Raw genomic sequence first — 27,748 nt, forward strand, 5'->3', positions numbered from 1 at the left:
CTCAGGCGTTCCCGCCGCTCCCGCGCTGCAGACGCGCCTCGCCGAGGTTCGGTGGTGGCCAGCCAGACCTCGGGGAGCAGATCCTGCGCTTGCCCAGCGCGGCCGGGGATTCAGCGCTCCCCTAAGCCTGTTAGGGACACACTCTCATGTCCTGAAATGTGCAAGCAGATAATTGTTGGCGCTCCAGCTTTGTGTGAGGAGGCCAGGGTGTAAATGGCTTTTAATGACTGCAGCTGCTGGCTGCAAACTGTCAATGGGATCGGCTAATACCGAGCCCGGACCCGCCGGGCGCCCAGCCGCAGCCGCAGCAGCAGCCGCGGGGCGGGCGCGGAGCGGAGCGCAGGAGCGCAGGAGCGGCGGCGCAGAGGGGCGCCCCGGCGGGCGCGGAGCCGGGCGCGGTCGGCGGCGGCGGCGGCGGTGGCGAACGGGGCCGGGCAGCGGCTGCCCTCTCGGCCGGGGAAATCCTTTCCGGATCCTGTAAGTTTGTTACGGGCGGGCGGAGGTCCCGCGGGGCAGCGCCCGGGGGTGCGCGGCCTCCCCTCCGCCCCCTGGCCCTTCCCCACCCACCCCCGCGCTGGGGCCCGGGATCCCGGTGCCCCGGCCATGGCCGTCCTCTCCAGGCCGGGGAACCTGCCGTCCGCTCCCAGTCAATGGTACTCGGTCCCGCATGATTTATTGTTTCAGCTGCTGGAATGACATGCGGCTCTGCAGGGCAGGGGAGCAACCCTCCCCTTCTCCCCAAAAACCTCCCCCTAAACAAACCCGGGCGAGCCAGGGCTCTGTCCTGGAGGGAGCCCCGCGAAGTTGTGTGCGTGTGTGTGTGTCGGGCTGCCAACCTGAAGGACTTTTCTGGGGAGAGGAAGGGAAGCAGGGAGAGAAGCTCTTTTATTTCACTGCTTGTTTTGATGGTCGCTCCCAGGAGGCTGCGATTTTCTGCTGCCTAGTTAGTGCCCCTTAATCCTGACTCGGGAGTGACTCAGTCGACGCTTGCGAGCGCTGATTATTTTTTTTTTTCAATCGGGGGAGGCAGTGGTTCAGGTGGGGCCGGGGAGTAGCGGTCGAGGTACCGGCGAGAGGAAAATGCAGCACTGCCGCCGCGGCGAGGGGAAAGCCAAGGGGGGGAGAAAGGGAGAGCCGGGGGCAGGTAAAGGAGAACCCACCGCGTTGGTCTCGTCAGGCTTTTTATGTTATTAATACAACGATATAGTTGGATTTTCGTCAGTCTGCAAGGGCAAGGGCTGACAAATTTGCACGGATGCTATCTTTAAAAACACATCTATCTTCATCCTTCCTTCCTTTCCTCTTTCTTTCTTCCTCTCTTTCTTTAGTCACGATTTCCCGGGATAAATGAATGCGCATTTGATGGGTGTGTAAGATGTGGCCCATCCGGCTGGCGTAACAGAGCTCTGTGGATGCGGTGTGTGCTGTACCGGCCGTGATAACAAACAAGTGGCAAGTGATGTTTTTTTAGTTGCTTGGATTGGCTTAAGAAGTCGAGGGGTCCAAAATACTGCTTCAGCTTCCAAGCTAAACTTCCGGGGACCCCTCTCACGCTTTATTTTGCATAAACACCGAGGCTGGATGAGGGAAAGGTGAAATACCAACAATTTTAAAATTAGTAAAAAAAAAAAAAAAAGGAAAAGTGAGAAAAGGAATGCAGCTCGCCTCCGCCGTGAGGTGACGGCTTGGAAAGCAGAAAACTTTCCCGAGGAGGTGAGGAAGCCGCAGCCGCCTCCCGGCTGGGCTGGGCTGCTTTCCCCCATCCCTCTGGGTCTGCTGGCAGCTCCCGCCAGTCGAAAGTTACCTGCTCTGCAGCAGGAGCAGCAGTGCAGTCGCTTGCTCCTGAATTAAACACAACTCTTAATGATGTAGCATTATCAACAAGGGACACTTGATTGACTGATCTAGGTATGATATATGTGCTTGGCGTCTAAATTAAATATTAAGTGAAATACTTAGCTCTAATTAGAAATCGTAACCTAGCGATGAAAACTTGAAGAAACAAATTGCGGGGGGAGGAGGGGACAGGCTTTAAACGCTGCGGAGAGGAAAGTAGCGGTGATGTGTACAGAGTCTGACATATTAGTAACAAGCAGCAACTTTGAAATGATTGACGTGTCGTTAAAGCCATCAGGCTGATTTTAATAAATCTTCAAGGAAAAAAAAAGGAAAGAAAAGCGAAGAAAAGTGCGGAACCTCGCAGACAGGTTATTTATTAATCGGCGCATTAAATCCGAGAGAAACACAATTAGAATGTGGGAGAAGGAGGGAAGGCGGGGGTAAATCTGTTGACGAATTTAGCAAATAAACGTCCGTAAAACAGCGACCATCCAGCTCGGGGCTTCTCTGGGAGATGGAGATGTCAGAGCCAGATGCCTTCTCCCCCGAGTGTGCCTTCCCAAGGTAAACAAGCACACAGTTGTCTCAACTTTCTCCTTTAGTACAAAGTTCCTGGTGCGACGGAAAATTTGAATATTTTATCAGTCTCTTGTAGTGACCCTCATTAGGTGGGCATCCTGCTAAGGCCTTGGCGTTACAAGAAAGCTGCCCAATCAGAGCATTTGCACGCCTTGTTAGCGATGGTTAATGAAGCTTCCCCATGCACTCAAAGAAAGGCCCCCTCGATGTAGATTTACCTTATGTCAACTCGTTACTTCTAATGAATCGCATCAAAATTCTTCCCTGAATGGGGCCGAGGCGCCCGGACCGGGATCCCCTCCCCGCCCGGCGGAGCCCACCCCTGCCACCGCCGTCACTTTAGCGGAGAAGCCGGCACCGAGGTGACCAGGCGCAGCTCGTCGGTGGGGAGGGGGACACGGGGCCGAGGGAGGGACGGCGCGGAGAGCGCGGCCGGCGGCGGCGGGGGCAGCGCAGCCCGCGGGGGGAGAGCTCGGCCCGGCCGCGGCCGCGGAGGCTCCGCTGCCGGCAGGTACACGCTCGCCTCTCATTTCCAGGCTCCCCCCCACCCCAACCCCCCAGCTCCCCGTCCCTCCGGGCTGGCATTTTAAAATCAATTAGTATTTTCAATTCTTGAGGTGAATTATTCAAACAAATGTTTGGGAGACCCTGAGGGAGAATTTGGCCGTGACAAAAGGTTTGATTAGCTTTATTTCCCCCCAAAAGCAACAAAGGCGTAGGGCTGCGAGAACAATCCGCTACATCAGGGCATGTTCAATTAAATGAAAGTCATTAGCTTCGCCGTGAAAGCACTACCTTTAAAATCAGATGGGGCGGGCGGGAAGGGGGGAGTGGGTGTACTCTGATAATTGTGGCTGGAGGATTTAACACTCCCCCTCCCCCTATACACACAAAGCCCTCCAAAAAGAAGAAGAAGGGAGAGGGGGGGGACCCAAACCCAACACTTCACCCTTTGGAAATTTGTGCTCAGTCTAAACAATAGGAAGCCCATAATGCAGATTATAACACTCACTGACTCGAATCCATTATCTGCCCTCCACACTGTCTATATATTGATTTCCATATACTTTCTATTGCTCTCAATGACTGAGCAAAGCTCCAGTTAAGAGCCCGCGACACACAGGAGCGCTGCTTGAACTACATCTCACCAATACAAGCCGGAGCCGGTTGTAAACACGAAATGCTCCCACTTTCCCCGTGTAGCTGCGAACAAGCACACTAGCACCCCTCCAGCCCCGCAAGGGAGCCGGGCAGAGCCAGTGGCTGCCCCGGGCCCCCTCCCGCCTCGGGGAGCGTGCGGGTGTCCCCCGGAGCCGCGGCCGGGAGCACACCCGCGCCCACGGGAGGGATCCCGGGCTCCCCGTCCCGAGAGCGGGACCGCAGGCGGGGAAGGGGCTCTGGGTCCCCGCGGGGCGGGCAGAGCCGGGGGGCTCAGCTCCCCGCCCGCGGCCCTCGGCCAGCAGCCCCTCTGCCCGAGACCTGAGCTCTTAATGAGGGATGGCGGTGGTTTCCTTAACTTTGGGAGCCAACAGAGCAGAACTTTCCCAAGGCAGGACGCTCCGGACGGTAAGTTTGATATTTAGATTAAGATCACTTCCTCACGGGCTCCTGCGGTGTGCGTGCGGTATGTGAATGTGAGGAAGAGGAGGAGAGGGAGCATGCTCAGCTCAAAGTGACCATAAGAGAGAGAAGGAACCACCAAGAGCACGACTTGATTTTTTTGGGGAAGCGCTCCTAAAGGGAGGTGGGCTGGGAGCAGGAGACCGCCGAGGCTGAGACAGGGAGTGCAGTCCAGCTGCCCCTGCCTCTTCGCAACCTTCCTCCGCAGGGCATCGCTCCAGGCGGAGGGCAAACAGGTATCGAGAGGGTTAAAGTGCCGGGAGACAAGTAGAAATTTGGAAGCGAATATGTGTTGGGGGGAGGGGGAGTAAAGCGGTTATTCTGCTGCTGTAAAGACCCCAAATAATCCACTTGGAACCTGTATAGATCGGAGAGATCCGGGACAGCGTCTTAAATGGTCACATCTCCTCTCCCCCTCCCCGCTCCCCCCCCCCCTTTACTTTAATGAAGATTGTTAATTTGCTTCGAGGCAGTGCTCTGGGTTGATAAGTCCTCCCCAGCTAATATGTTAAAGTTTAAATACCAGCAGGTGCAAATTCACTCTACTTAAGGCTATAAAAATAATGCCGAAATTCAAGAGCACAAGAAGTCAGCCTTTGTATTGTGATTTATAAAAGGGAAATTGCGCTATACATAGCCAACTATTTACCAAAAAACCCCAACCCCCAAAGCCCTGAAAGTGCTAAACTCTTCTTAATGATGCCGAAGGTGAAGTTGTTTCATATTGGACAAAATGGGAATTATTCTTTGTCATGTAAATCACCCTTCACTTGACCTCAGGTTAGAGGATAATGTTCATTCTTAGTTCACACTAAAACTTATTTAAATTAGAGAGCCTGAAGAATCATTTCACCAAATCCGTGTAATAAAGTGAAGAGGACTTAGGGATCTTCATTCAAAAAACCCATGGGTTAGGAACGTGTACTTTAAAAATTGGTATTTGTCGCAAACCTCGAGGATTAGGGGGTTTTTATTTAATCAAGTTATGCTCCTTGGATTTCCTGAGAAATGTGTATATAATTTTGCGTAACAAGATTAAAAGAAAGGAAAAGATATGAATCAAAGGAGCTATAGATACACAAAAGACCTCCAAGTAACAATTACTGTAATACATATTTTAAAATAGGAAAAGAAATGAAAAGATATTTAACAATTGGGTAAAACAGAAATGAAGGTTTGATAAAGAAGATGCAGCTTGCGGTGCTATTTCATTCGATAAATATACTTTTGGCGTGGAGTGACAGGATGTGTTATTTTGACACAAAATGAAAGCGTTACTGCAGATACAGAGACACAGATATACACGAAGACAGCTGTATACACTCATTTATAAATTAGTGGGTGCACGTGGAAGGAAATCTGAGCGTCTCTACTTTCCAAAGCAGCGCTGAAAAATATCCCATAGGTGAGGTACAGGGCTGAGGTAGGTTTAATATTGAAGCGCTAGAGATTATTGGAAATCAAATAAAAATTCGACAGGCACAGACCCATTAGAGGATTTAGTGGTGAGGAGGGAGAGATTTTCCAGGGCTTTTGTTGCTAATGTTTCAATGCTAGGCGCTAACTTTAAGAAAAGTGTCAGTAGAATAACAAATTGAGGGCATGAAAGGCCACGGAGAGAAAGCAAGCAAGGATGCTCTTGACTTCTTAGCAGTTGCTTAGAAAGGATCTCGAGCTTAATGTGGGGACTCAATCAGCGGCGAGCACAAAGCTGGGCACAGCGGAGTTGGGCTCAGCACGTGCACTCTGCTCGAGTCGCTCAGCGAGCGCCGGGCGGGGCGGGGGTGGCCGCGGCCGCGGAGCCCCCCGGGCAGCGCCCCCCGCACCGGGCTGTGCCCCCCGCACCGGGCTGTGCCCCCCGCACCCGGCACCTGCACCGCAGGCAGCGCCCCCTGCACCCCGCACCGGGCTGTGCCCCCCGCCCCCAGCACCCCGCACCGGGCTGTGCCCCCCGCACCGGGCAGCGCCCTCCCCTCCCGCGCCCGGCCCTGCGCTGCAGCCGCGGGTGCGCACCGCCATGGACACACCGCGCCAGGGGCTGCGCTGAACCCGTGCCCCTCTTTCCCTCCGCGGCAGGGCAGGGAAAAGCCGCCTGCCCGGGACAGGCGAGGGGGCCGAGATGGGGGATTTGATAGAGCGCGGCTTGTCCCTTTCCTGGAGCGCCAGCAGTGGGTTTTGTTAAAAGGCTCTCTCATCAAAATCGGTCTTTCTGCGAGAAACAGCCTATTTTAAAGCCCGTCTGTAGAGATTTTTAACAGCTTAACGAAATATCAGAGATAAGGGAAACCTGGGAGATGCTCCCAGGACATCAGACCTTAATGTGCTCCTTCAGCGGAGGAGGGAGCTCCATTCTGTTCCCTGTACGTATTATACTGCAGACAGGGTTCGATATATACTCTATTTAATCTTGCTCTGTGACAGAGCTGTTTAAGTGTATACCATGCCTACGTTCTTTGTATCAAGACCAAAAGGATGCATTGTTGAAAGAAAACTATTCAAAATCTTTCATCTGATAGAAACGATCCAGCAACTGTGAGGCAGCTACAGCACAATGGTTCTGTCTGCATAATAGGTATCTCATAAAAATACAGCATGTCATTGCAACAAAAAGTTAAAAGTCTTAAATGCATCCATCTTATATATTGCATGAAGTCAATAATATTCTAACCTCTCCTGCACCCCGCCATTAAATGGTACACGGCACTTTAAAATCGAGGGCATTGTGATTGAAATCCCAGTCTCTAGCAGAGAAAGAGGGGAGCAAGGTAAGTTAGCAAGGACCATTACGGATGTAATGACCTCAGGGTAAATATTCATTAGGAAGAAGGGATTCCTCTTCTAATACCCAGTCTATTTTCTTTGGAATGCAATATCACGGAGAATAATGTGGTAGCAAGTCCCAAGATTTAAAAGGAGATTATTACCAGGTGTGTTGAGAAGAGTTTGGGAGATCCTTTTTTTTTTTTTTCCCCACACACACTTTTCTCAAGTGGGACGCAAATGCCAAGAATAGCAATTTTTAAAATCACCTTTCTAATTTTATTCGGAAAGCTAGAGAAGCTTGCTCCTTGCTTAGCCCCCGGCAGCAGAAAGAAGAGAACATTTAAGCAGCTCGGTGAGCAGCCCTGCCTCTCTCTTCCCTTGGTAGGTGCACTTAGACGGCGGCAGGAGAGCCTGCACACCCCCCGGGGACAGAGTTTGCCTCCTGAACCACACTTCTCTTACTGAAGAACAGCAGCTCCGACCTCCACACCAACCGGGACTGCCGCTTTGAAGTAGCTGCGAACAGTGCTCCCGTGTCTCAACATGGTCACGTAGGAGATTTGAGCCTTTTAATTTCCAGACACAAGGAATAACTCCCTCGGAGGGCCGGGCCGGCTTAGGTGGTCGATTGCTGGGTGTTTTGGTCAGAGTTCTTGATTTTTTTTCTTTCTAATAAGACAGCGAGGGAGGATGGGGTAGGATTCCCTGGCAGACACAGAAGCCTGGAGGGGAAGAGAAAGCCTGGCCGGGCACATTTGGCAGCGGGGACCTGCCCGAGCGGCTCTGCTGTCCCGGCGGGACGGCGGCCGGGCCCGAGACCCGGCCCTGCGCAGCAGCCAAGGGCGCGTCGCCCGGTGTGACCTTCAGGGAGCACATTTCCACTGCTGAGCACCGGGAAAAGTGCTCCTCTCCCTCGCAGGCGCCATGTTACCGCCGGGAGCCGGGGCTGGGCCGAGGGAGGGCGGGTGAGCGGTTAGTGAGTTTTACGCGGTTGTTAATTCAGACTGGACGCGCACTCCATAAAAAGAGGGGGAAAAAAAAAAAGAGTACTTTGGGATTATTCTTTTCTTCTTAACCCCCCCTGCTATCCTCTCTTTTCCAACCCCCCTAGAGGGGATGCGCTTTGTAACACTGATGCCTGCTCTGGGACCCTCCGGAGCATCCTCCCCCTCCCGCCCGCTGGAAAGGGGGTGATCCCCGAGGGCTCTCACGGGGACCCTGTCCAAGGCCCCGACACTCGCCTTGCCGGGGGCCCCAGGCACCGCCGGCAGCGCCCGAGAGCGCCCAGCTTCCCCCATCCTGCCGCTAGCCGGGGAGGGACTGGGAAAACTCCCTCAGCCTCGCTCCCTGATAGCTATGAGGTTCAAAATCAGAAAATACTCCCAACACCTCTTTCTCCCCGTGCAAAATGATTTCCTAAGCAGTGAGTCTGCACTTTGCTGAGCTCTCTGCTCCCTCACTTCTCACAGAGACCTGCTCCTTAGTCAAGGCGCTCTTTTGTCTTCCCCTCTGCTTTTTTTTTCTTCTTATTGTGAGAAAAACTAACCAACCCCACCCAGAACCCGACAACAACAACTTCTGTAGCTGTGCAGAAGTGGAGGAAGCAGCGCCGCGATCGCGGCAGGGACACAGAGAAGCCGGACAGAGCCGCTCCTCCCCTGGGCCGCAGGGCCGGTGCCGTCCTAAGGATTCAAGTCCTCTCAGGATTTGGGAACAAAGGCAGTCCAGCCCAGCTCCGCCACGCACGAATCTCCATTGTAATCCTGGGCTTATCCTTTCCCCCCCTCCCTTTCTTCATCTGCCCTGTTTTCCAGCCTGCGGTTCCTGAAGGTCAGATGGAGGGGTCATAGCTCTGCATCCCCTATAAATAGATTTTGATATTTAGACAGCTATTGCTACTCGATATTAACTTACAGGATAATGGCGAGAGATATCGTATGCGCTGAACCTGTTATTCACGAGTGAGCAGCATCTGTCGAATACAATTCTCGTCTTTTTGCCCTATTTGGCTGTAGCACACATCAATAGGGCGAAGGACGTCTTGAGGCTGGGGCAGGGACGGAGAGCAGGACGGCTCTGCGGGGGCAAAAGTTGCGAGTACAGTGCTGAAACTCTACGAGGACTTAGAGAGCCTAAGTCAGGAGCCAGGTCGGCGCAGACCGGCTCTGAGCAAGTGCAGGACCCATTCAAGAGCGGCAAATATTCCAGCGGGCTTTTGACACTTCACATTAAAATATAATGAATGCTGCTGAGGTGGAAGGGTCTCCCCTCCGCACATTCGCAGCCCGATTTCCCCTGTTTCTGACTTTTAAAGTCGTGGGTTCCAGGTGGATCTGGACCAGAGGCTCAGAGCTCACCACTAACCCTTTCTCTGTTTACAGAGTGTTCAAGAGAAGGCAAGGTCTTCAAATGTGGGCTATACTTCGAAGGGAACACTAAGAGTTCTCATTTCCTTTTCACAGATCCCCTCTTCTGGCTGTTCCCAAATCCTCTGCCTTTCGCCACCTGCGAGGCAAAAAAGGCCTTTACACTCCTAGGTCCTCTGTCCTGGATGCCGTCACTCTACTTGGCAGTGCGATTAAAATGAAATTCACGGCCGGGACCCTGGCTGAGGCTTCAGGGCAAGCCCACCCGCAGCCGGGTGCCCGCCGGGATGCGCCGGTCGGGGTCGGCCAGCGCTTTGGGAGCTGTTGGAACTGGCGGGCAGCGGCCGAGGCCGTGCCCCGCGGGACGGGGAGAAGAGTCTGGCCAGGATAAAAACACCATTTCTCCCTCGTTGTGCTGGCTCACGCGTGGGTCCTGCTCCTTCTGCAAAAACGATTCCCCTTATAGCTGTCGAGACCGCGGCTCTAGAAACTAGTTGTGATCAAGATCTTGTGTAGCAGGAGCGGGAAGTACGCAGGCGTTTCCATCTGCTTACCTGGGCATGGAGGGAAGGGAGACAGGGTCGTGAAAGGCGCCGATTGTGTGTGGATTTTGAGGTTAAAAAGAGGTAACCTGGGGAAGGGGAGGGAGGAAAGGCACTGAGTGGCTTAATCAATAAAATGTCTGAAATAGTTGTCGAGATTTGATTCTCGCGTTTGCTGGTTTAACTTGCCCTGTAACGCTCATGTGTAACATCTGGTACTGCGCGTGTACAGCTGCGCTTTGGGGGTGGTGTGCGCTTGATTTTGAGAAAAGGGATAATTGCCAAGGAAGAGAAAAAGAGGCAGTTTTCAGATGCTGCGACTTCCTAGAGCCTGGCGGGTTTACAACCAGCTCGGCAACAGTGAAACAAACTTGCTGTCAAAGTTTACCGACTCTCAGTGAGGAGGAGCGCATCTCGCTGCCCGGCCCGGGACCCGCAGGCTTTGTTCCGCGGGCAGCGAAGCCCCGGGAGCTGCCAGGGTTGCCCGCTGTCCCCGGGAGGCAGGCGGGCTGGCCGGAGGGCTGGCGGAGCGCTGTCCCGGCCGGGCAGTGTCCCAGGTTCTCTTCCGGGCCGGCCCGTGGCAGCCGAGCCGCGCTCCGCCCGCCGGGAGCGGCGGCAGCGCTTGTGCCCACCGCCCGACGGAAGGGGCAGACGCGACTTTTCTGGGTGTTTGTAAGGCTCGCCTGCGAGGGAAGGCGCCGTCTCTTTTCCCCCTCGGCCTCCTCGGCCCGTCTCCCGGGAGCTCCGGAGGGAGCCGGGGGGCCGGCGCTGCACAGCCCAGGCGCACAGGGACGGTGCGGGGGGACGGCGCAGCCCCGCCGGAGCGGCAGCCCCAGGGTTGCAGGGCAGAGATCTTGTGCTCCCTCCATCTCGGGGCTCTCTTTGACCCCATGAGCTGCTTAGGGAGAGCTCTTACGATAGTTTTTCCATAAGAAAAATTCGAGTTATTGTGAGGTGCGGTCCCCATGCATTTTTAACCATAGTGATTACTAAATTAATAGCAGGCCCTAAGACAGATGTCAAAACGTCTTGAAAATGTTTATCTGTGAATAATTGAGAAGGTGGTAAGACGCATTATCTGATTGTATAATGAAATATGTATGAGGAACAGCTGTTTGCAATAGTCACCTCCCGTTGTTTCATTAGCCTAGAGCCTCCTCTTTAAAGAAGCGCTTCCCTGAAGTTGGCCATTCAGCCTCCGCCGCTTCCACCGGCGCCGGCGGCCGAGCCGGAGCCGCAGCGGGGAGAGGCGAACCCGGGGCTGTCCCCAGGCCGGTCACGGGCCCTCCCCGCGGCATTTCTCACTGCTGCTCCACTCCGAGGGCGGGAGGGAAGAGGAGCGGATGGGGTCCGAAGATGTCCTGTCGGGCAGTCTCAGCCTGAAGAGGACGCCCTGAGAGGAAGGATCCTAGATGCTCATCTCGGAAGCACAGCAAACAGCCATTTATTAAGATTTCATGCCAAGCAGCGATGCCTCGACTGCTTAGCGTTGACATAAACTTCCAGACGTCGAGCATATGCTGTTGCACAGCATTGTTTATGTGTGGTACCAGATGTTGCTTTGCATCCTATTGTCTAGAGACAATGTTTAGCTCAGGTTAAAATATCTTTACTTAAACTGCTCAGTTGGCCATTGTGTGAGCATTAGTGAAGTGTCATGGAGAGGTAATGGGAAGTCCGGGGAGGTTAGCTCTCCGAGCATGGCCAGAAGGTCCCTGGTTCATGGTGGGGTTACAGCCACCACTGTCATCTTTTGTTTTCCCTCATCAGAGAACCCTTGTCCTTCCTCTAAAAGGATGTGCCTCGCTCTCATTCCCTTCGGAGTTTTCTCCACCGTTTCATGAAGCGGCCCGATGTTTGTTTTTCCAGTTCCCCTAAATCGCCCCAAAGAGGAAAGCAAAGCACGCTCCTGCGTCACCGCCACCCCAGCCGGGCCGGGCCGGGCGGAGCGGGGATGCTGGCGCCGGGGGGAACCGGGCCCGGGAGCAGAGTTCACACCCGAGCCAAGCAGGCGGCTCCCTCCCCCCGAAACGCCCGGCCGAGCCTCCTTCCCTCCTTCCCTCCGTCCGTCCGGGCCGGCGCACCCCCCTCCCGCCTGGAGCCTTTTCTTCCCTTTAACCCCGCAGTTTGGGCCGGCCGCGGCTGCTGACCTGTGGCAGGACTTTTGCTCCGGGAGAGAGGGGAAAAAAGCTATAGACTTTAATCGGATTTCTCCCCAAACACTCGTGGTATGTTGTTGTTATGCATCTATATGGAGATCATTATTTATAAATGAGCGAGTACGATCAGTCGCAAAGACTTTAAGAGCCCGGATTTGTGTCACTAAGTTGAGGGCGGGGTGGCGCGGCTTGGCGGGGTGGTGGCCGAGCGGGATGTCGCCTGTCCCCCCGCTTGCCCCGAAGCCACCCCGGCACCCCGGGCGAGTTCCCCCCGCCCGAGGCCGTGCGGGCCCGGGGCTGCCCCCGCCTGCTCCGTGCTGTCTCCTGCTCGACACAACGCAGGCAGGTTTCCCCGTGTACCAGGTGCCCCCGAAGAGTGGGGAAGAGGTGAGAACATTTTCCATCAGCAGCAGCAGCAGGTTTTGCTGGACACTGTAGTCCCTACCTCTCCTGCTCCCCGACATTTGAGAAGCCGCTTCAGGGCACAGTTAACATCTCTCTAAATGCTCGAATTAAGCAAAAAGCCGCATTGTGTACTTCAGCATCGAAAGCGAAGGTTTGCAAAGTGATGCACCGAATAATGTAGATGTGTTTGTGCGATTTTCAGCATTTTTGCCTGTGCATAATCCCTTATGCCTTTTATTACAGCCCTACACATTACAGTTCATCTGTAAAGATACTGCTTCAGAGGGACCTGTTGCACACAGTGATGGTAATTAGTAACCTTGGTAACAGTTTTAAATAAAGGTTATAACAATGATGTCAACTGTTTTTATTCATCATACCGTAAATGGGGTCTCAATATTATTGTGCCTGTAGAGGACAGTGTTTAAGAAACAGTTATGAGGTTCCACTTTACTTATTATAGTGCGAGTTATCACTTTTTACCTTGCCCTTAAGTAAACATGATCGTGGTTCTAAATAGTATAAAGATTTTCAAAATGCTGAGGACTCTGTAAACTTTAATCTTCTGAATGAGGTAGATGTTATTATGAATTAGACTTATCAGGCTCCAAGTACCCTTATGAAGAACACTGTAGTCTTCCAGAGAAATACCTCAGAATTAGAACTGCTTAGAAACCGTAATGAGCAATGTTAGCAGTGGCTATACCATTAGCCTTCTGCACAGGCTATCTCCTCTATTAAAGCTTACAGAAAATGCTCACAAGCTGAAAGCTAAATTGAATATAATTGCTTTTATTTACCTATTGCTTTCATATAATTAAAATATTTTTAGTTACATTTATCAAACAGCATCCACTTCGAGTATTACCTGCCACATCTATTAATCCATTTTTCTGTATTAACTACACCACCATTAGCTATTGAAATATGTAGATGTACACATATGTATTACCTATATTGTCTTTGTCAAGATATGTTTTAATTCTCATTAACAAAAAATATTCTTGTGGAAGAATCTCTGAAGCATGTTTTTCATGCACATTTATTAATAATCACAGTTGTCAAGAATTAGATATGCACAGATTGCAAACGGAAGGAAAATATTATATGCAAAATGAAATATAGAGTAGAATTGAGTATAACTATTTTTCCTCCTTAAAATAAAAAATTTACAGAGTGAAAAACCGAGCTATTAAGCTTACTTAAAAGATGGCTTTGTTGGTTTAATTATACTGTAGTTATTTTATAAATATGTTTCAAAGGAAGCTTGCCATATTGAATGTCAATGAAGCCTGTAAAGAAAAGACTTACAAAAGCTAATGCATACCAAATACCAAATTTTAGTCATTAGCATTCCTATTTATTACAAACTAGAGGAACCTATTAACAGACAAGAATTTGTGTTTAGCTAGCATTACAATGTTTAGCCATTAAAATAAAAAAGGGCAAAAACTTACAATCTTCTTCCCCTGCCCTTTAGAATTATTTGTTCCTTTTACTCAGACAAATGCATCAAAAAACCTGATAACAGAAACTGTGATTCTTCATTATTGCCATCTGTACCAGAGCAAAACCTGTATTGTTTTATTCAGGCAACATTTCTACTTTTTCCAAAGGACCAGGGCTGTCTCATCATGCAATTCAAACATTTTGCACGTACCTTAGCACCTGCATTGGAAGGACTTCTGGCCAAGGGGAAGCACGGGCAGGTTTTGGGCTGATTCAGGCCTACAGGGTCAAGCCTGGGGGCTGCCAGGCCTGATCCAGCCTCAGTAGGCACTTCTCTATCACATTCAGTGGTTTAGGTCAGGTCTGGGGTGTGGATAGCAGCTTTCATGCTTAGGATGGAGGAAGGAAGGACTAAACCATTCATGAGTTAAGCAGGCTGCTCACCAGAAGTTTCTTTTCCAGTGCTTGTCGCAAAATCAGCATATTTATTAATGTGCTGCCTATTTGTTCATGAATTTATTTAAAATCTCTAGGCCAAGAGTTTCTACTTTTCAAATACCGTTTGAGAAATTGTATTTTTGTCTCTTTTGAAGATAAGTGTGTGAAAATATATTACCCCTCAGAATTTCTGAAAAGCAGTTAGGCATATTATTATGTAACATATTAAATTTCAACTATAGATTATAAATAAGCTTACTTGTGTTTTCCACCAAACTGCACACTTTTGTGTAAAAAGAGAAGTTTTTGGGGATATTAATGATGGAGTAACAAACTGATAGATCTTTTCCCTTTTGTTGCATCCCTCACGGTCCTTGCCTTCTCAGCTTGTGGGTGAGCATCACTCCTAGAGACTCTGTTGCGTGTATTCAAATTGACAGAGAGATTCAAAACAAGACCAAAGAAGCAGCAAAACATCTACAGAACTTCTGTATGACAGATGCTGTCAAATGCCTGTTTTGCCTCAAAGATTACTTCAGTTTTCAAAGAATGGGGGGGAGAGGGGTGGAGAGCTGTTCAGGAAAGTTCAACCCATCTGTTTAATCTTTGTTTTCCAATTTTCATTGTTAGTTTCTAAACCAGGCTTTACACTTAATTTAATAAAGTGTTTGGTTTGACTAATAGGGATCACTTTTGATTTTGATTTTGCAAGAATAGAGTGAAGATTGGTACAAAGAAAATTCACTGTATAAACATCCTGCCCAAGAAAGGAAGGTTCACCCATACTCCATCTACAGGATTTGTAAGTACAAGAAATTTGCTCTCTTCAAAGATTTAAACTCCTTGGCTTTAGGATACCATGGTAGGGCTCGTTGTTTATAGCTTTTACACGAACATATGGTGAGAAGTTTGACTGAAATAGTTCTACAAACAGCATATCTTAGCATGTATGAAATATTTTGAATAAAGGAGTTCCTGTGTGACCCCATTTATGTGATCCACATTGCTGCTTTTCACTAATGAAAACAAAACTGATCTGAAATTTGCATGAGTGTGATGTCTGGGGATAACAGTCTCATGAAATCAAAATGATGCAGGCTGTTTCTGATTTTGCTAAGATAAATTAGAATTTGGGAGGAAGAATCTCATGGAAAATTAAATATAAAAGCAGACAGAGTTTCTGAAATTTTAAGAACACTATATTTTCCTAGGAGATTTTTTTTGAGTCAAAGATTTTAAGTTTATAATCAATGAAAAGCAGTGGTTCAAGAGGCTGCAGACAGCACAGATTCAAATAAGCCTGAAGGAATCTTTATATTGTCTCTCAAGTATTGTAACTTTTGCAAGGACGGCTTTTTCTAGGTCAGCATGTCTATAACCCAAAACGGAGCTGATCCATAGATCTACAACTCAGATGCTGCCACAAAGATAGATGTCTTGCAGGTCTTTCACTTACACATGCTAGATAGATACTGTTAGAAGTTTCTTGGCAGAAAAGCTTTAATTTGCAATATTTCTGCCAATCAAACCCAAACTGATTTAACTCTAAGTCCTGTTGCTAGAATGACAAATGTATTTAAAGGAGAAATGGTAGTAATGCAATAGTTCTGGCAGTAAGTTCAGACAAAAAATAAAAAAGAGCAGCTCTAAGAAAGAAAAAGTGGTCTGATCAATCACTTCTTTATTCATACTGTCCCTTTAAAACAAAGCAGAACACAAATGTTTGAACAAAAATGCTTCACTTGTTGCATTCTCAGCAATGCTTTCTCTTTCTCACCTTAAACCATCCAGAGTCCTTTGTAGCCACATACAGTATGCGACAGAACAATTTGGAAAAGATTCATCTATCAAGTTTAACAACTTTCTGGTGTAACTTCAGAGAGGTTTATTGCTTATTCATGTGGAAGTGAGTACACCCAACTTGTTTTGCCTGGTTTTGCTACTTTTGCTGGTCTGCAGGCTGTTCTGGTAGCTGCAAATGGCTTCTCAAGTGACATTTGCTGACATTCAGTAGTGTATATTTATCAGTATTCTTCACCTCACTTCTATACGTGTAATCTATTTTATTTTGTTCCTCATAGCAACCTCCTTTCCACTGTCCATGGCCTGAAAATGATAAATGGCACAGTGGCATATTTCCCTAGCTGCACTAAAATGTCACTGTGAAAAATCTTTAATGGGCTAAGTGTAGCTTTTCAGGTTATGACTTGTCAAGTTATGGAGAAATTCTAGAGTTTCTCCCTAATCCACCATTCTTTGGTACCACAGCACTGCTGGCAGAGACTAATTATAAGTTACACCAGTCAGAGCATGGCAAGAGTAAATGAAGTAGAAACTGTTTGATCAAGGCTCATTTATACTTGCTTTCTGCACTTGTGCTGTGTTGCCTGATGTGCTCTGTGCAGGCTGATGCTGGATGTGCCTTACTGCTCATGTATGAATATGCACATATGCTGAGGTCTAGGTTATTGCAAAGAATTTGCTTATCACGGCAGTACTGGACATGTTTATGCTGCTCCTGCATCTGGGAGTGCTGAGGGAAACCCTCCAGGCTGGCCAAAGGAATGGAATGCTCTAAGAAAGGGTCTCTGGTGGCACCTGTGTTTAAAATGAACACTAACTGGAAATACACAGGTCAGAGCACCTAGTGTTACTATCCTCTTTTAGTTTAGGTACCAAAACAGGTCAAGAGAGGCTGACTTAGATTTTAAAGCAGCCTCAGAAATACAATGTACCTGCCCTGGACTCAGGGATCTAGAAGACTATTCTCCTTTAGGTTTTCTATTCCTTTTCCAGCAGTTCTTCATCAACTTTTTGGACAAAATGCTCAAGTCCAGAATATAGAACAGTTTTTGAGAACATTCACCCTAAATCTGACTGCAGATGGTACTTGGGTGTCACCTTTCCTTAGTTTTCCCTGCCTTTGCAATGAATACTTTAAAGAAACATAGTTCCTTAGTTATTTTCTCTAAAAAGAAACCTTCCTTTTTTTTAAAAGAAACCTTTCTTTAAAAAGAACCTTCCCTGTTCTATGATCACAAAGCATCATGCCCAGATTTCCTCCCATCGAAGAGCTAGAAAGCACAAAAGGAACTAAATGCTAGAACCAACAAGAACATTTGTTCTGCAGCAAATGATGAATGGTGTAATTTATCTGACAAAGAGGGCATTTTTGGCATTGAGGGACAACAGTGCTCCTTTAGATCATGCCATGAAGTAGGAAGTACCTGAAATTATTTTTATATAATTGATTTTTCTATTACTTGCATTATCGGGTATTTTTTTATCAGTGAGGGCAAGAGTTTGTAACTCTTGATATGACATGCAGCATAAAATACTTACTTGACTTTTGAAAATGAGCCAGAGTGGAAGTGCTTTGGGGTAAAATCTACCTTCCTCTTCTCCCATTCCCTACACCAACTTCCACCTTACCACTAACATGCTATTACAAGTCCGGTGCCCTCTTATATCTGTTCCACAGTATCCATATTTCACTCTTAGGACTTAACTTCCTGCAAGAATGTGACTTTAAGTCCCTATGCCTACAAAATATGCTCAGTGGGGAAAAATCTCTTATCTGACGAACTTTAAAATCATGTCAGTCTTAGGAAATGTCATGAGTCCATCAGCTTTCCCAATTAACATTTTCAGCGCTTATTTACTGTGTAGACATAGATCACCCAGAACTTTGCTTTAGAACACAGTTTAGAGCTCACTTTGTTTCCAAGGAAAAGTTTAAGGGAAAGAAACATCTTCTAGTAGAATAGCTGAAAGCAACATCTGGAGGAGGGTTTTTGTATACAAAGGAGGATTTGTGTCTGAAAGCTTTTTTCCCTCCTAGTTAAAACAGCTGGTCTAAGAGAAAATACTGCCTTTTCCAGCAGTTTTTATTATATTCTTAGACCATACTGCTAGAACAGCCAACAGTATTACCATGCTTTGCTTGTCCTGAAGGGGTGAAAAATAAACTTTAAAGGCTTTTGAAATGAAGCCCTATTATGCTTTTAAGCCCTTGGATAATTATCTGCAGTTGACACTCTCCTGGAAGCCAGCAGAGGCTCTGTGCTTGGATCTAGAAATTCTAAAATTTATAGGCTTTTCCCTAGCACTGCTCCTAGAGGACAAGCAAAGGCTTTTCTCCAGTTCACTCTGCAGCCCTCGGTTTACCCTGAGATGAGTTTGCTGCATTTACCGCCTGTCCTAGTGGAAGCCAGATGAGTAAGTTCTGCTACCACCATGGTCAAACATCCCAGGAGCTCTAAAGAGCCTTGGGGTTTTCTACTGCTTCAAAGGCACTTTCTCCCCACTCAGAGGAGTGTAAATTCTGCCACTGACTGGGGTCTGAACGTGGCTCTGAGAGTTTAACTTGCAATGTTCTGGTGCTACACCATTCTTCAGGAACACCTCTGCCTGCTCCACAGGCATGAGGCCACATCAACCTGCTCTTTGCACTTCTTCAGAGACATTCACCAAAAACTCTCTGGGTCAGAGGAAGCAGATCAGCATTGAGCCTTCATGCATAACTTGCCAGTTTGGCACCTATTGTTTTTTTTTTTTCCCAGCATGGCATTGCAAGGGATTCAGCTTTTCACATCTATTTATTTAGTTTGACTGCTTATGGCCTTTCAAATGCAACTGTCTTCTGTGTGTCCAAATGCCACGGGGGATGGTTTGGCTTTGTGAAAAGATGGTGGAAAAAAGGAAATAAAGCAGCTTCCCTAAGGGCTTATTCATAAGACACACTGCTGCTTGTGGCTTATTTCCCACGGAGGACAAAATTTCTCCTAGTGTTTGACATATATGAAGATACCACCCCTGCTCTTTGCCAGCATCAAAAGGGAGGATGTACTCAAAGATCTCAAGCTGCATGCAGAGACTATCAACAGCTTCAGATTAAGCACAGCCAACATCACTGGGACCAAACTGGATATTGTATTATTGTCCTTTTTATCATTCTTTTTATTCTTGTGTGTGTGTTCAATAGTTCACTTGAAAAACAAAACACTGAAATAAAAACCACATGCATTTTTTCTACTGAAGTGGTCTACCTGACAATAAAATTCAAGTACTTCTTTCTAAAAGGTGTTTCAGAAAGCACTGAAGTTACAGTAAGGAAAAGAAAATATTCATACTGGCCTTTTCAAAAACACTTGCCTGATGCCCAATTTTTAGTGAATTTTAGTATGAGCAGAGCTAAGGCATGACCACAGTCCAGAGCAATTTCACACCAATAAGCATGGGTAGATTTCCTGGTGAACATTTAGGGTGTGGCAGACCCTCTCCTATATCCTTGCTAGATTACAGGCTAAATTGAGGCCAAGTTTCTGCTCTGCTCCCTAATACATATTATGGGTGCAATCATCTCTGTGTAAATCCCTTTGTGGATTTGGGCCTGTGTGTTTTTGAAAATCCCACCCACATGGGACACCCGTAGGTCAAATGAAAAATTGCATAAGCTGTTAACTAAAGCTATAGCTTATAAAAAGTTACCCACAAGAAAGGTACACAGGTTAGTGCTGCTCCAGGGCATCCTTAAGTCACACTTCAGCAAGTTATAAAGTTATCTTTGGAGAGCAATCAGACCAAGTTGTCAGTCCTGTAAGGATAGATTCATGTGTCTCTGACATGTCAGTTGTCGTCTTTGCCACTTCATTGCGGCTATGATATTTCAGCAGGAGGTAACCACTGCTATTCCCCTGCCTGAACATCCACAGAACTTTCTTCTGTAAACATTTATTACCCTGGATATTTTTCCATCCAGGACAGCATCTCTGAATTCATCTACATGTTTTTTTAACTCTCACTCACAGGTCAGTGCTTGTTTGTCTCAAATTTTTCTCATTTTAATCTGCATTTATGTAGCAGGAGGTTCACAGCCAAACATTTTTTCCCCCAAAACACTTCATACTTCATTGGTGGTTTTAGTGATATAATTTAAAAGAACACAGTTTTTTTTTTTGTTTGCTGCTGAGGAAGTAACACAGGCCATCACCTTGCACTGGAAGAGTTACTTACTGTCTTCATCGTGAAGGGGCCTAATCAAGAAGTTTGTCAGTAATCTGTACGTTTGATGCAATATTGTCATTGAGCTTACCTCCAGAGTTGGGCTTGCTATACTCTCCTGAAATACTGCTCTGCAAGTTGGAAAGATGATTTGTTCTGGCTGAGTCTAAAGTGAGCAATTAGAGAATGGAAACTCTCAAGGTGAGTTTATGTTTTTGGCCTTAATTCTCCTGGGAGGTGAGCACAGTGGCAGTGCCAGCACCATGCAGCACACTGTGTCCTGACTGCTGCTACCCTGGAGCCCGGATCCTCATCCCAGCTCCGCAGCCTGCACACAGAGTTGGTGTTTGGTAGACAGAAGCTGGAGACAGAGCAGCGCATGGCCCAGTACAAATCTGTAGCCTAAGAGATATGGTCTTCTCAATATTGTTAACTTTTGTACAAAATGCCCCCTGGAGACACGTTTACAGAGCTGCCATTTCAGCAAATGACATTTTGCATATTCTTCGGAGCTGCCACATGGGAATGCAGTCACACTCAGCTCAAAGTGACCATGGGGATTGAACATGACTCAGCTGCTCTCTGGATTGCACACACAGGACATTTTATGGCAGCAGACACTGAGAGGAGCTGAAGTGGGGCTAGAAGATGGAGAAAGGACATCTTCCCTTCAGCACTGCCATTTTGGTAATGCTGCAATGCTCTGTCTAGGTAGCAGCTTATACTGGTGCATAGTGGAGATCAGCTTTGTAACAACAGAACTTTTTTTGTAAAAAACAGTATTTCCCAAGTGTTTCTTTTTTTAGTGTGTTTCATCAGAATTAATACTCAGAAGCTACTAAGGAAATGTTCTAAAACTGTAGTGATATTACTTCAAGTTCCTGGTTATTTCCCTTCTCTCGTTAGAGCATATCAAAACTTAACTGAGCCCCATATCACCTTCCCCTAATTCTGTACTTTAATGTCCTGTTTTCTTTACTGAATTTTTTTACTATTTCTTTTGAATTCCTGATCTGATTATTCCCTTTGACCACACCTACCTGCTGTGGTCTCCTTCCTCCTGCTGGGGACAGCTTGGTTTTTTTCCTAATTATCAGAAGGCCTTCCTATTTATCTTTCTAATTATTTTAAAAATAAATTCTCTTTCTCTTTGTCATTAAGGCTCATCAGATATCTGGTCATGATTTATTCTGAAGTTGTCTCCTTTAGACTGTAAGTGTTTTACAAGTTAAAATACATCTGATCTCACTGTTAACAGCAGGCAGGGTTTGGAGCAGAACCAAGTTAGGCCAAGTAAATCTACCCATGAAACTTCCCAGCACTCCACTGATGCTCCAGTGCTCTCTTGCAGCAAACATAAGTGCTTTTAGAAGGCTTGTTTTTTGTACAAACAAACAAACAAACAAACAAACAAACAAACAAACACAGCTCCCACCAAAAGAGCACGTGATCTCCCCATGCATACTTGGGTTCAAATTCCCGACCTGCTGTCTCTCTAACTGCAGAGGACTGTGTCAATTCACCCATAGCCTGATAGTTATCCTTGGGCAAGGTGCACTCCACAGTTCCTCCTGGAGGGGATCTACTTCCTTTAACAAAGCATTCTTCAGAGTCATTATCTGAATTTGCTTCCTCATGTATTGGGTGAGCATCCCCACAACTGCACTGCAGAACTGCACTGAAACTGAGCTGCACTTCCTAATGAAAATTCATTTCATTGCAAAATTCCCAATCAGTTCTAATTTGGAAGCCCCAGCTGAGCTCCTGCTGTGAGATATATCATAAGAGACAGATCTTGCTGTGAAGGGCTGGCAGGTTGGAGAGATGAGGGCTGAGAAGAAAAGCACAACAGAAAGGTGAAATGGCCTCCTCGGAATCACGCAATGGGTCAGTGGCGGTTTTGGGTCCTCTCAGTGCCAGCCACAGCCCATGCTACCTCTCACATCCTGAGCTTACAGACAGACTCAGCTTTCCCTGGTCATCTTTTCGTTAACTAGATTATTCTTGCATGTAGGTTAATGCTTGGGCGCACAAGTTCAGCAGTTTTGAACCTTGCTTACAAAGCATCATGTATGTGTATATGGCACCATCAAAAACTATGGGGTAACAGATAACAAAGAAGTCACAGTGAAATGCTTAAAAGCCAGACCCTATTGCAACAGAATAGGCAAGAGAACAAAGAAAATCAAGTATAAGACAAACTAAAGTCTGTCAGCTGCTCTGAACAAGGTAAGAAATACCATGTGAATTTCACAGTTTGGGAAATCTGGCGTAAAATGGTGCACCTGAGCTTGTACAGGTTGTTAAGCCAATGCTATGGTTTGAATGTGATCCATTACTTAAACTTTTTCAGATGCTTCCCAGATCTCTAAGACTATAAAAATTTTTAGTTTTAAAGCATTTTTATTTTTTCTTCTGGCCTTACACTGACTAGGAACAGAATTAGAGATGACTTGTTGTACATTATGAATAGTAGACCATTGTATTTTGTTTATTTTTCCTAGGAGCTTTCTGAAACTAAAATTTTTTTTTGAGGACAGCTGGTCCATGCCTCTGAGAAAAAAGATGCTTATGTCAAGGCTGAGGTTAATGATTTCAATTTACAGTTTTTGTGGGAATATTGTTTTGATTCTGCAGATATCGCTGTCTTTCCATTGTTTTAAAAAAGCAGTGATACTTAAATAAGGCTTTACATCTTATTATCCCAAAACACATTTAATTTTGTTTGACTAGATCATGTCAGTATGTTAATAGAATAATTGTTATTCCAAACATGCTTGGTGAACTTGAATACCAAAGTGAAGTTTATATGTTTAATCAAATATATTCAGTAATTCCAGTGGAAAATGCAGAAGTGTTTTCTGTCAATATTTTCTTGACTTTTGAAATGAGTATACATTGCCTAAATTGTCATTCTTGTGGATCTATTTTCTATCCATATCCAAGCAATTGAATTTATTTGTATGACTGTTTACAATGGCTGAAAAGGGAAAAAAACCCTACAAGGTCACATTGGCAATACTTCTTCTGGAAGTGCTTTTACAGGTATGTGATCAAGGGAAGGAAACATCTTGCAGATTTTCAAGCCATGAGTTGTCAGATGGGTCATAAAACCAGCTGCAATTCCCAAAATTTTTTGGATGTATTATAAAAAGGCTGCCATTTCTCTTTTTTGTCTCTCATGCAACACTTCATCTTTCATTCTGCATGAGATAAAGACTTAAATCTCGTCTGGTTCCTTCGGAGAGCTTCAAAAGAGAAAAAAAGGCTTAAAAATATGACTTGACAAAAAGGCTATCCATTGTGCTATCTGGTTTAGAAACCAAGCAGGGACCTTGGGGTGAGAGGGGCCCATGGAATGGTGCTGTGCAGGCATGGGCAAGTGGCAGGACAACATGGTATGAACAGGAACAGGAGCTCTGGGAACAGTGGAGATTCTGAGAGGACATTTGAAGAGACATCACAGAAGTGGGATATGAAATGGAAGGATCTGAGAAAGAATGATCTTGAGGGCACAGGAGCAGAACAGGGAAATGCAAAGAGCCTGTAGGACCAAGAGGGATTTAAGGGATCCTATGGGGCTCCTTGCTGCTGTTGACCCAGCTACCTCTCAGGATAACATTGTGGGAAGATGCCCAAAGGGAATGTGTAGAATGTGGTTTGAAAACTTTCTATATATTTATCACTAAACTCTCCACATTTTCTTGAAGCAACTTTCTCCAGCAGTGACTGCTTACAGACCCAGCCAGGAGAGAATGTTTGGATGGATTTTTGGAGGGTGGCGTGGTTGGCAGGTGAAGGCAGTGCCGCTGAGCTCAAGTGTATCATGTTTGCAATTTGTTTCAGGACTGACCCTGAACCTTGCAGGCCTTGGAAGATTTTCTGTCCTCAGGGAATGTGAGGAAGTGTGGACACAAAGGGAGAGACTTGAAGTATTTCTCCAGGAAGAAAAGATGTAAATATTTTTGTATATTGGCTGACGATTTTTAAAGATTTTACTAAATAGTATGGTTTTATTACTTCTAATAGTAGAAAAACAAGCTGTCCTAGGATCACAGTTGTTACACATTTCCTCAGATTATCTTTGTTGGAAACCTCATTTGAGATAAGACATTCTTCTTTTCAGCGGTATAGCTCCTGTTAAGTTATTATAGAATTAAGGAAATGATGATTTTATTGTTAACAAACAGTAAAAAATAATCCAACGTTTTCACCACATTCAAAAATGCTGTAGAACTGTTGATGGAAGTGTGTTATTCTTGCTTCTAGACAAAGAATATCATAAAAGATTGTTTAATATGAAAATTCACCTTTCCCAATTATATGTATTTTCAAACCTACAGTGTATTCAGAGTATTTTGTGTAGCTTCTCTGCTCTGAAAAATCCATGGATAAATTTTCACGGAGAAAGTTAGATATAGATGATACAGATATAGCTATATCTATTTTTCTTTTAGGTGAAAGTGGCAGCTGAACAAAGCCTGTTCTCTCAACGAAGCAGCAAAGCAGCAGTATAGGGCCAGGGCTGGAAGTCCTTCTGCTGTAAATCCATACCAATCCAACTAAGACCAAGCACTTGTGAATATTAAATTCACACTAGTGTAGCTGAGAGTAGAAATGGCCTTTGTTTTTGAAACCCTTGGAGTCTGAAGTGAAAAAAAAAAAAAGGAGCAGGGTTTAACCTTTAAACCTTTCACTGACCTTTAAGCAGTACTTTGGATTATATCTGCCCTTGTTAATCTGAAGCCACTTGCAAACATAACTGGCATTCCTGTTTTTTAAGTATACTCTACGTACATTATAGAATGGGTTAGCAATTGAAAAGTTTGGCTCCTGTTCATTGTGTCTTTATCAGATTTAAAGTGATGCTTATCTTTGTAAACAAAATTTCATAGTAAGCAGCAACACGAGAAATGCTTTGTGTCAAAATACATCATGTAAATGATGGCCAGGCTTAGATCTGTACTCTTGAAAGGGCAAATCCATGTGTTGATCAAGACAATAAATTTTGTAGAATTCCTGTATTAATGTAGAACTCAACAAGGACCCATTTTGTTGGCACTTCTTTCTATCACAGGTGAGTAGAAACTTCTGCAGCATCTGGCCAGACCATTATTTTTCCTTCTTTGGCTTTTCTTTTTTTCATTCCCACTATTCACATCCCTGCTTTGCATGCACTTTTTTCTCACATACCTTCCTCATACATATCTTCATTTTGGTCTATTAAATCCAAACTACAGGTACAGATGACTTTAAATGAACCATGAATTTATCTTGGACGAGATCTCACTGTTCTCATAATCTAAACAGAGTTTAATTAACACTAGAAACATCTACTTCTTGATATAAATAAAATAGTCTACAACTGGTGATTGTAATTTCCCCTTTTCATTCACACAATGATTGCAAAATGTCTTGCCATTCACATGGAAATTTTCTTCTAAGTACGTCTGTCTTTAGTGGAACAATGTCATGGGCAGAGTACAAATTTATAGAGGATGTATATGTTTAAGAAACAGCAGCTATTTCATATTCTGTGTCTATCATTTGAATCAAGAATTTTCCTGCTGGATTGTTACAGTAATACAGAGGAACTGATGCACTGCCCCTTACATTCAAGCTACTTTTCAAGTGCAGAAATACTGGCCTTAGAAATTGACAAAATTACAGACAAGTTATTTTACCTTGAAGTATGAAATGCTGGAAATTGCTGAGACAACTTAGCACAGTAGAGACAGTCAGGCTGAATCAGTGTGAGGAACACCACTGTAGGTTTAGAAGGATAAACACATGGGATTTGTTTTCCTGAAAATTTTACCAGGACTTGACATTGTAAAGATATTGAGTGTCATAGGCTTTTAAAGAAATGAAGAGTTGATATGCTGAGAGCAAACACTGAAAGGTCTTGTGATGTAGCTGGTGAAAAGCACCTGTTTTTTATGGTGGATATTTATTTGAATATGAAAAGTACTATACATTTCTTTTATCATCTCCTCATCTCTTGCTGTTGCATGTTGGAGAATTACTAAATCTCTGGAGAGGGATCAGATCTGTAAAAGTTGTCAGTTGTTAAGACAAGGTATTCAGTGAATAAATGAATTATTGTACTGAAGTCCTTTATTGAATACTCCTGTGTCACTGCTTTAGTTAAATATCAAGAACACAGGCATTTAACAATATTACTTTAAATTCAAAATGCCTTGAAAGTACTGAGATTCAATTTGCAAATGTAACCAAGAATAAAACATGTGCCTTGGATTACATGTCACTTCTTGGGATGTTTTGACATAACGCATTTAGAAAATACTTTCCTGTGACAGAAATGAGTAAAATAAATTTCAGTTATCTGTGACTTCTAACAGTCCAGTTCTTGGTTAGTTTGTTCTCTGCATCACAGCAAGCTGACATGCTCACTTGTGCATCAGTGTGGAGGCCAACTGCTTAAGGCTAAAGTGCTATTGTGCTCCTTGTGTGAATAATCCTGTTAGCAGCAAGGGAATACAGGCATGGAAAAAGCAAAAAATGGTCACAAGTGAGAAATAACCTGACTTCCTTCTCTTTTCTAGAGATGATCTGTGCAGTGTTTTTAGACAGATCTCTTGTATGATGGTACCAACATCTTCAAAGACTCCATCTTTTTATCTCCTCTAAGGGGTACCAAAATCACTACAGCTCTTCTATGAAGAGCTTAGAAAATACTTAGAAAAGTAGATAAGCAAATCCATTCAATAATCTGTCCTCTTCATTTCCAAAATACTGGTACCAAGATAGAAAAGACAAGGATGTACAGGGAGGTACTTTTGTCTGTGTCTTTCATGAAAACACGCTTACTCTAGAAATTCAGTATATAAGGACTACACCATTATTCCCAAAGAGCAAGCATGTCATAATGGAAAATATACACCAGAAACTTAGTATTAAATCTGCTTTTATTTAATATAGTTAAATTAGCTACAGCTTCTCAGTATAAAATTTTAGTATTATGTGCAGTATTACATAAAAAAATTAATCCAAGTGGAGAATTCTTACTATAGAGTTATGCTCAAATTTCCCACTCATATTTGTGGGACTTGCAGAAATCCAAGAATGGTGGTTTTGGGTTTACTAACAAAATGTCACAATTAAACATATCCAGGAGGTCAGGTAACACTGCCTGTAACCTTATAGTATGCTATGTTAATAGTAACATTTTCAGAACAGCATGATTAGTTCACTGATCATATCACCTGCCCACTCATCTAGGCCAGGCAAATACTAAAATCAAAAAAAGATTGTTACTTTTTGCAGTGTACATGTTCTTAGCACATGATGAGAGGATTGTGAAGACAGTGATGGAACATACATCAAAAACCTGTTGCTTCATGCTCTGTAACACATTTGCTGTACCAGGAATGAAACAGAGAGAAGGAATTTGGTTGCTGGAATTATGAAACCCAGAACCTGGTTCTATAACCTGCTGATGATATTGACTTCTGTTGTCATTTGAATGTGGTTACATATTCACTGTCTTAATTAATAGTTATGGATGTTGCATGACATGGTGTTAACACCCTATCTGAAAATAAAATAAGTACTGACACGTCAA

General features: G+C 45.4%; 1 long non-coding RNA gene across 4 annotated transcripts; it reads left to right on the forward strand.

Annotated features, from left to right (window-relative positions):
- The first annotated feature begins 241 nt into the window (after nucleotides 1-241).
- LOC135445852 (uncharacterized) lies at nucleotides 242-27,748 on the forward strand. 4 transcript variants are annotated; one of them, XR_010439610.1, is made up of 5 exons: nucleotides 243-477; nucleotides 14,878-14,962; nucleotides 15,952-16,066; nucleotides 24,010-24,118; nucleotides 24,621-27,748. It is a non-coding gene; the product is annotated as an uncharacterized LOC135445852 (long non-coding RNA). The 4 variants fall into 4 exon arrangements; XR_010439609.1 differs by having other exon boundaries at nucleotides 242-477; nucleotides 24,010-27,748; XR_010439612.1 differs by lacking the exon at nucleotides 243-477 and adding an exon at nucleotides 3,722-3,984 and having other exon boundaries at nucleotides 24,010-27,748.

This window comes from Zonotrichia leucophrys, chromosome 3, assembly GCF_028769735.1.
Source record: "Zonotrichia leucophrys gambelii isolate GWCS_2022_RI chromosome 3, RI_Zleu_2.0, whole genome shotgun sequence".
In the NCBI taxonomy this organism is placed as follows: Eukaryota; Metazoa; Chordata; class Aves; order Passeriformes; family Passerellidae; genus Zonotrichia; species Zonotrichia leucophrys.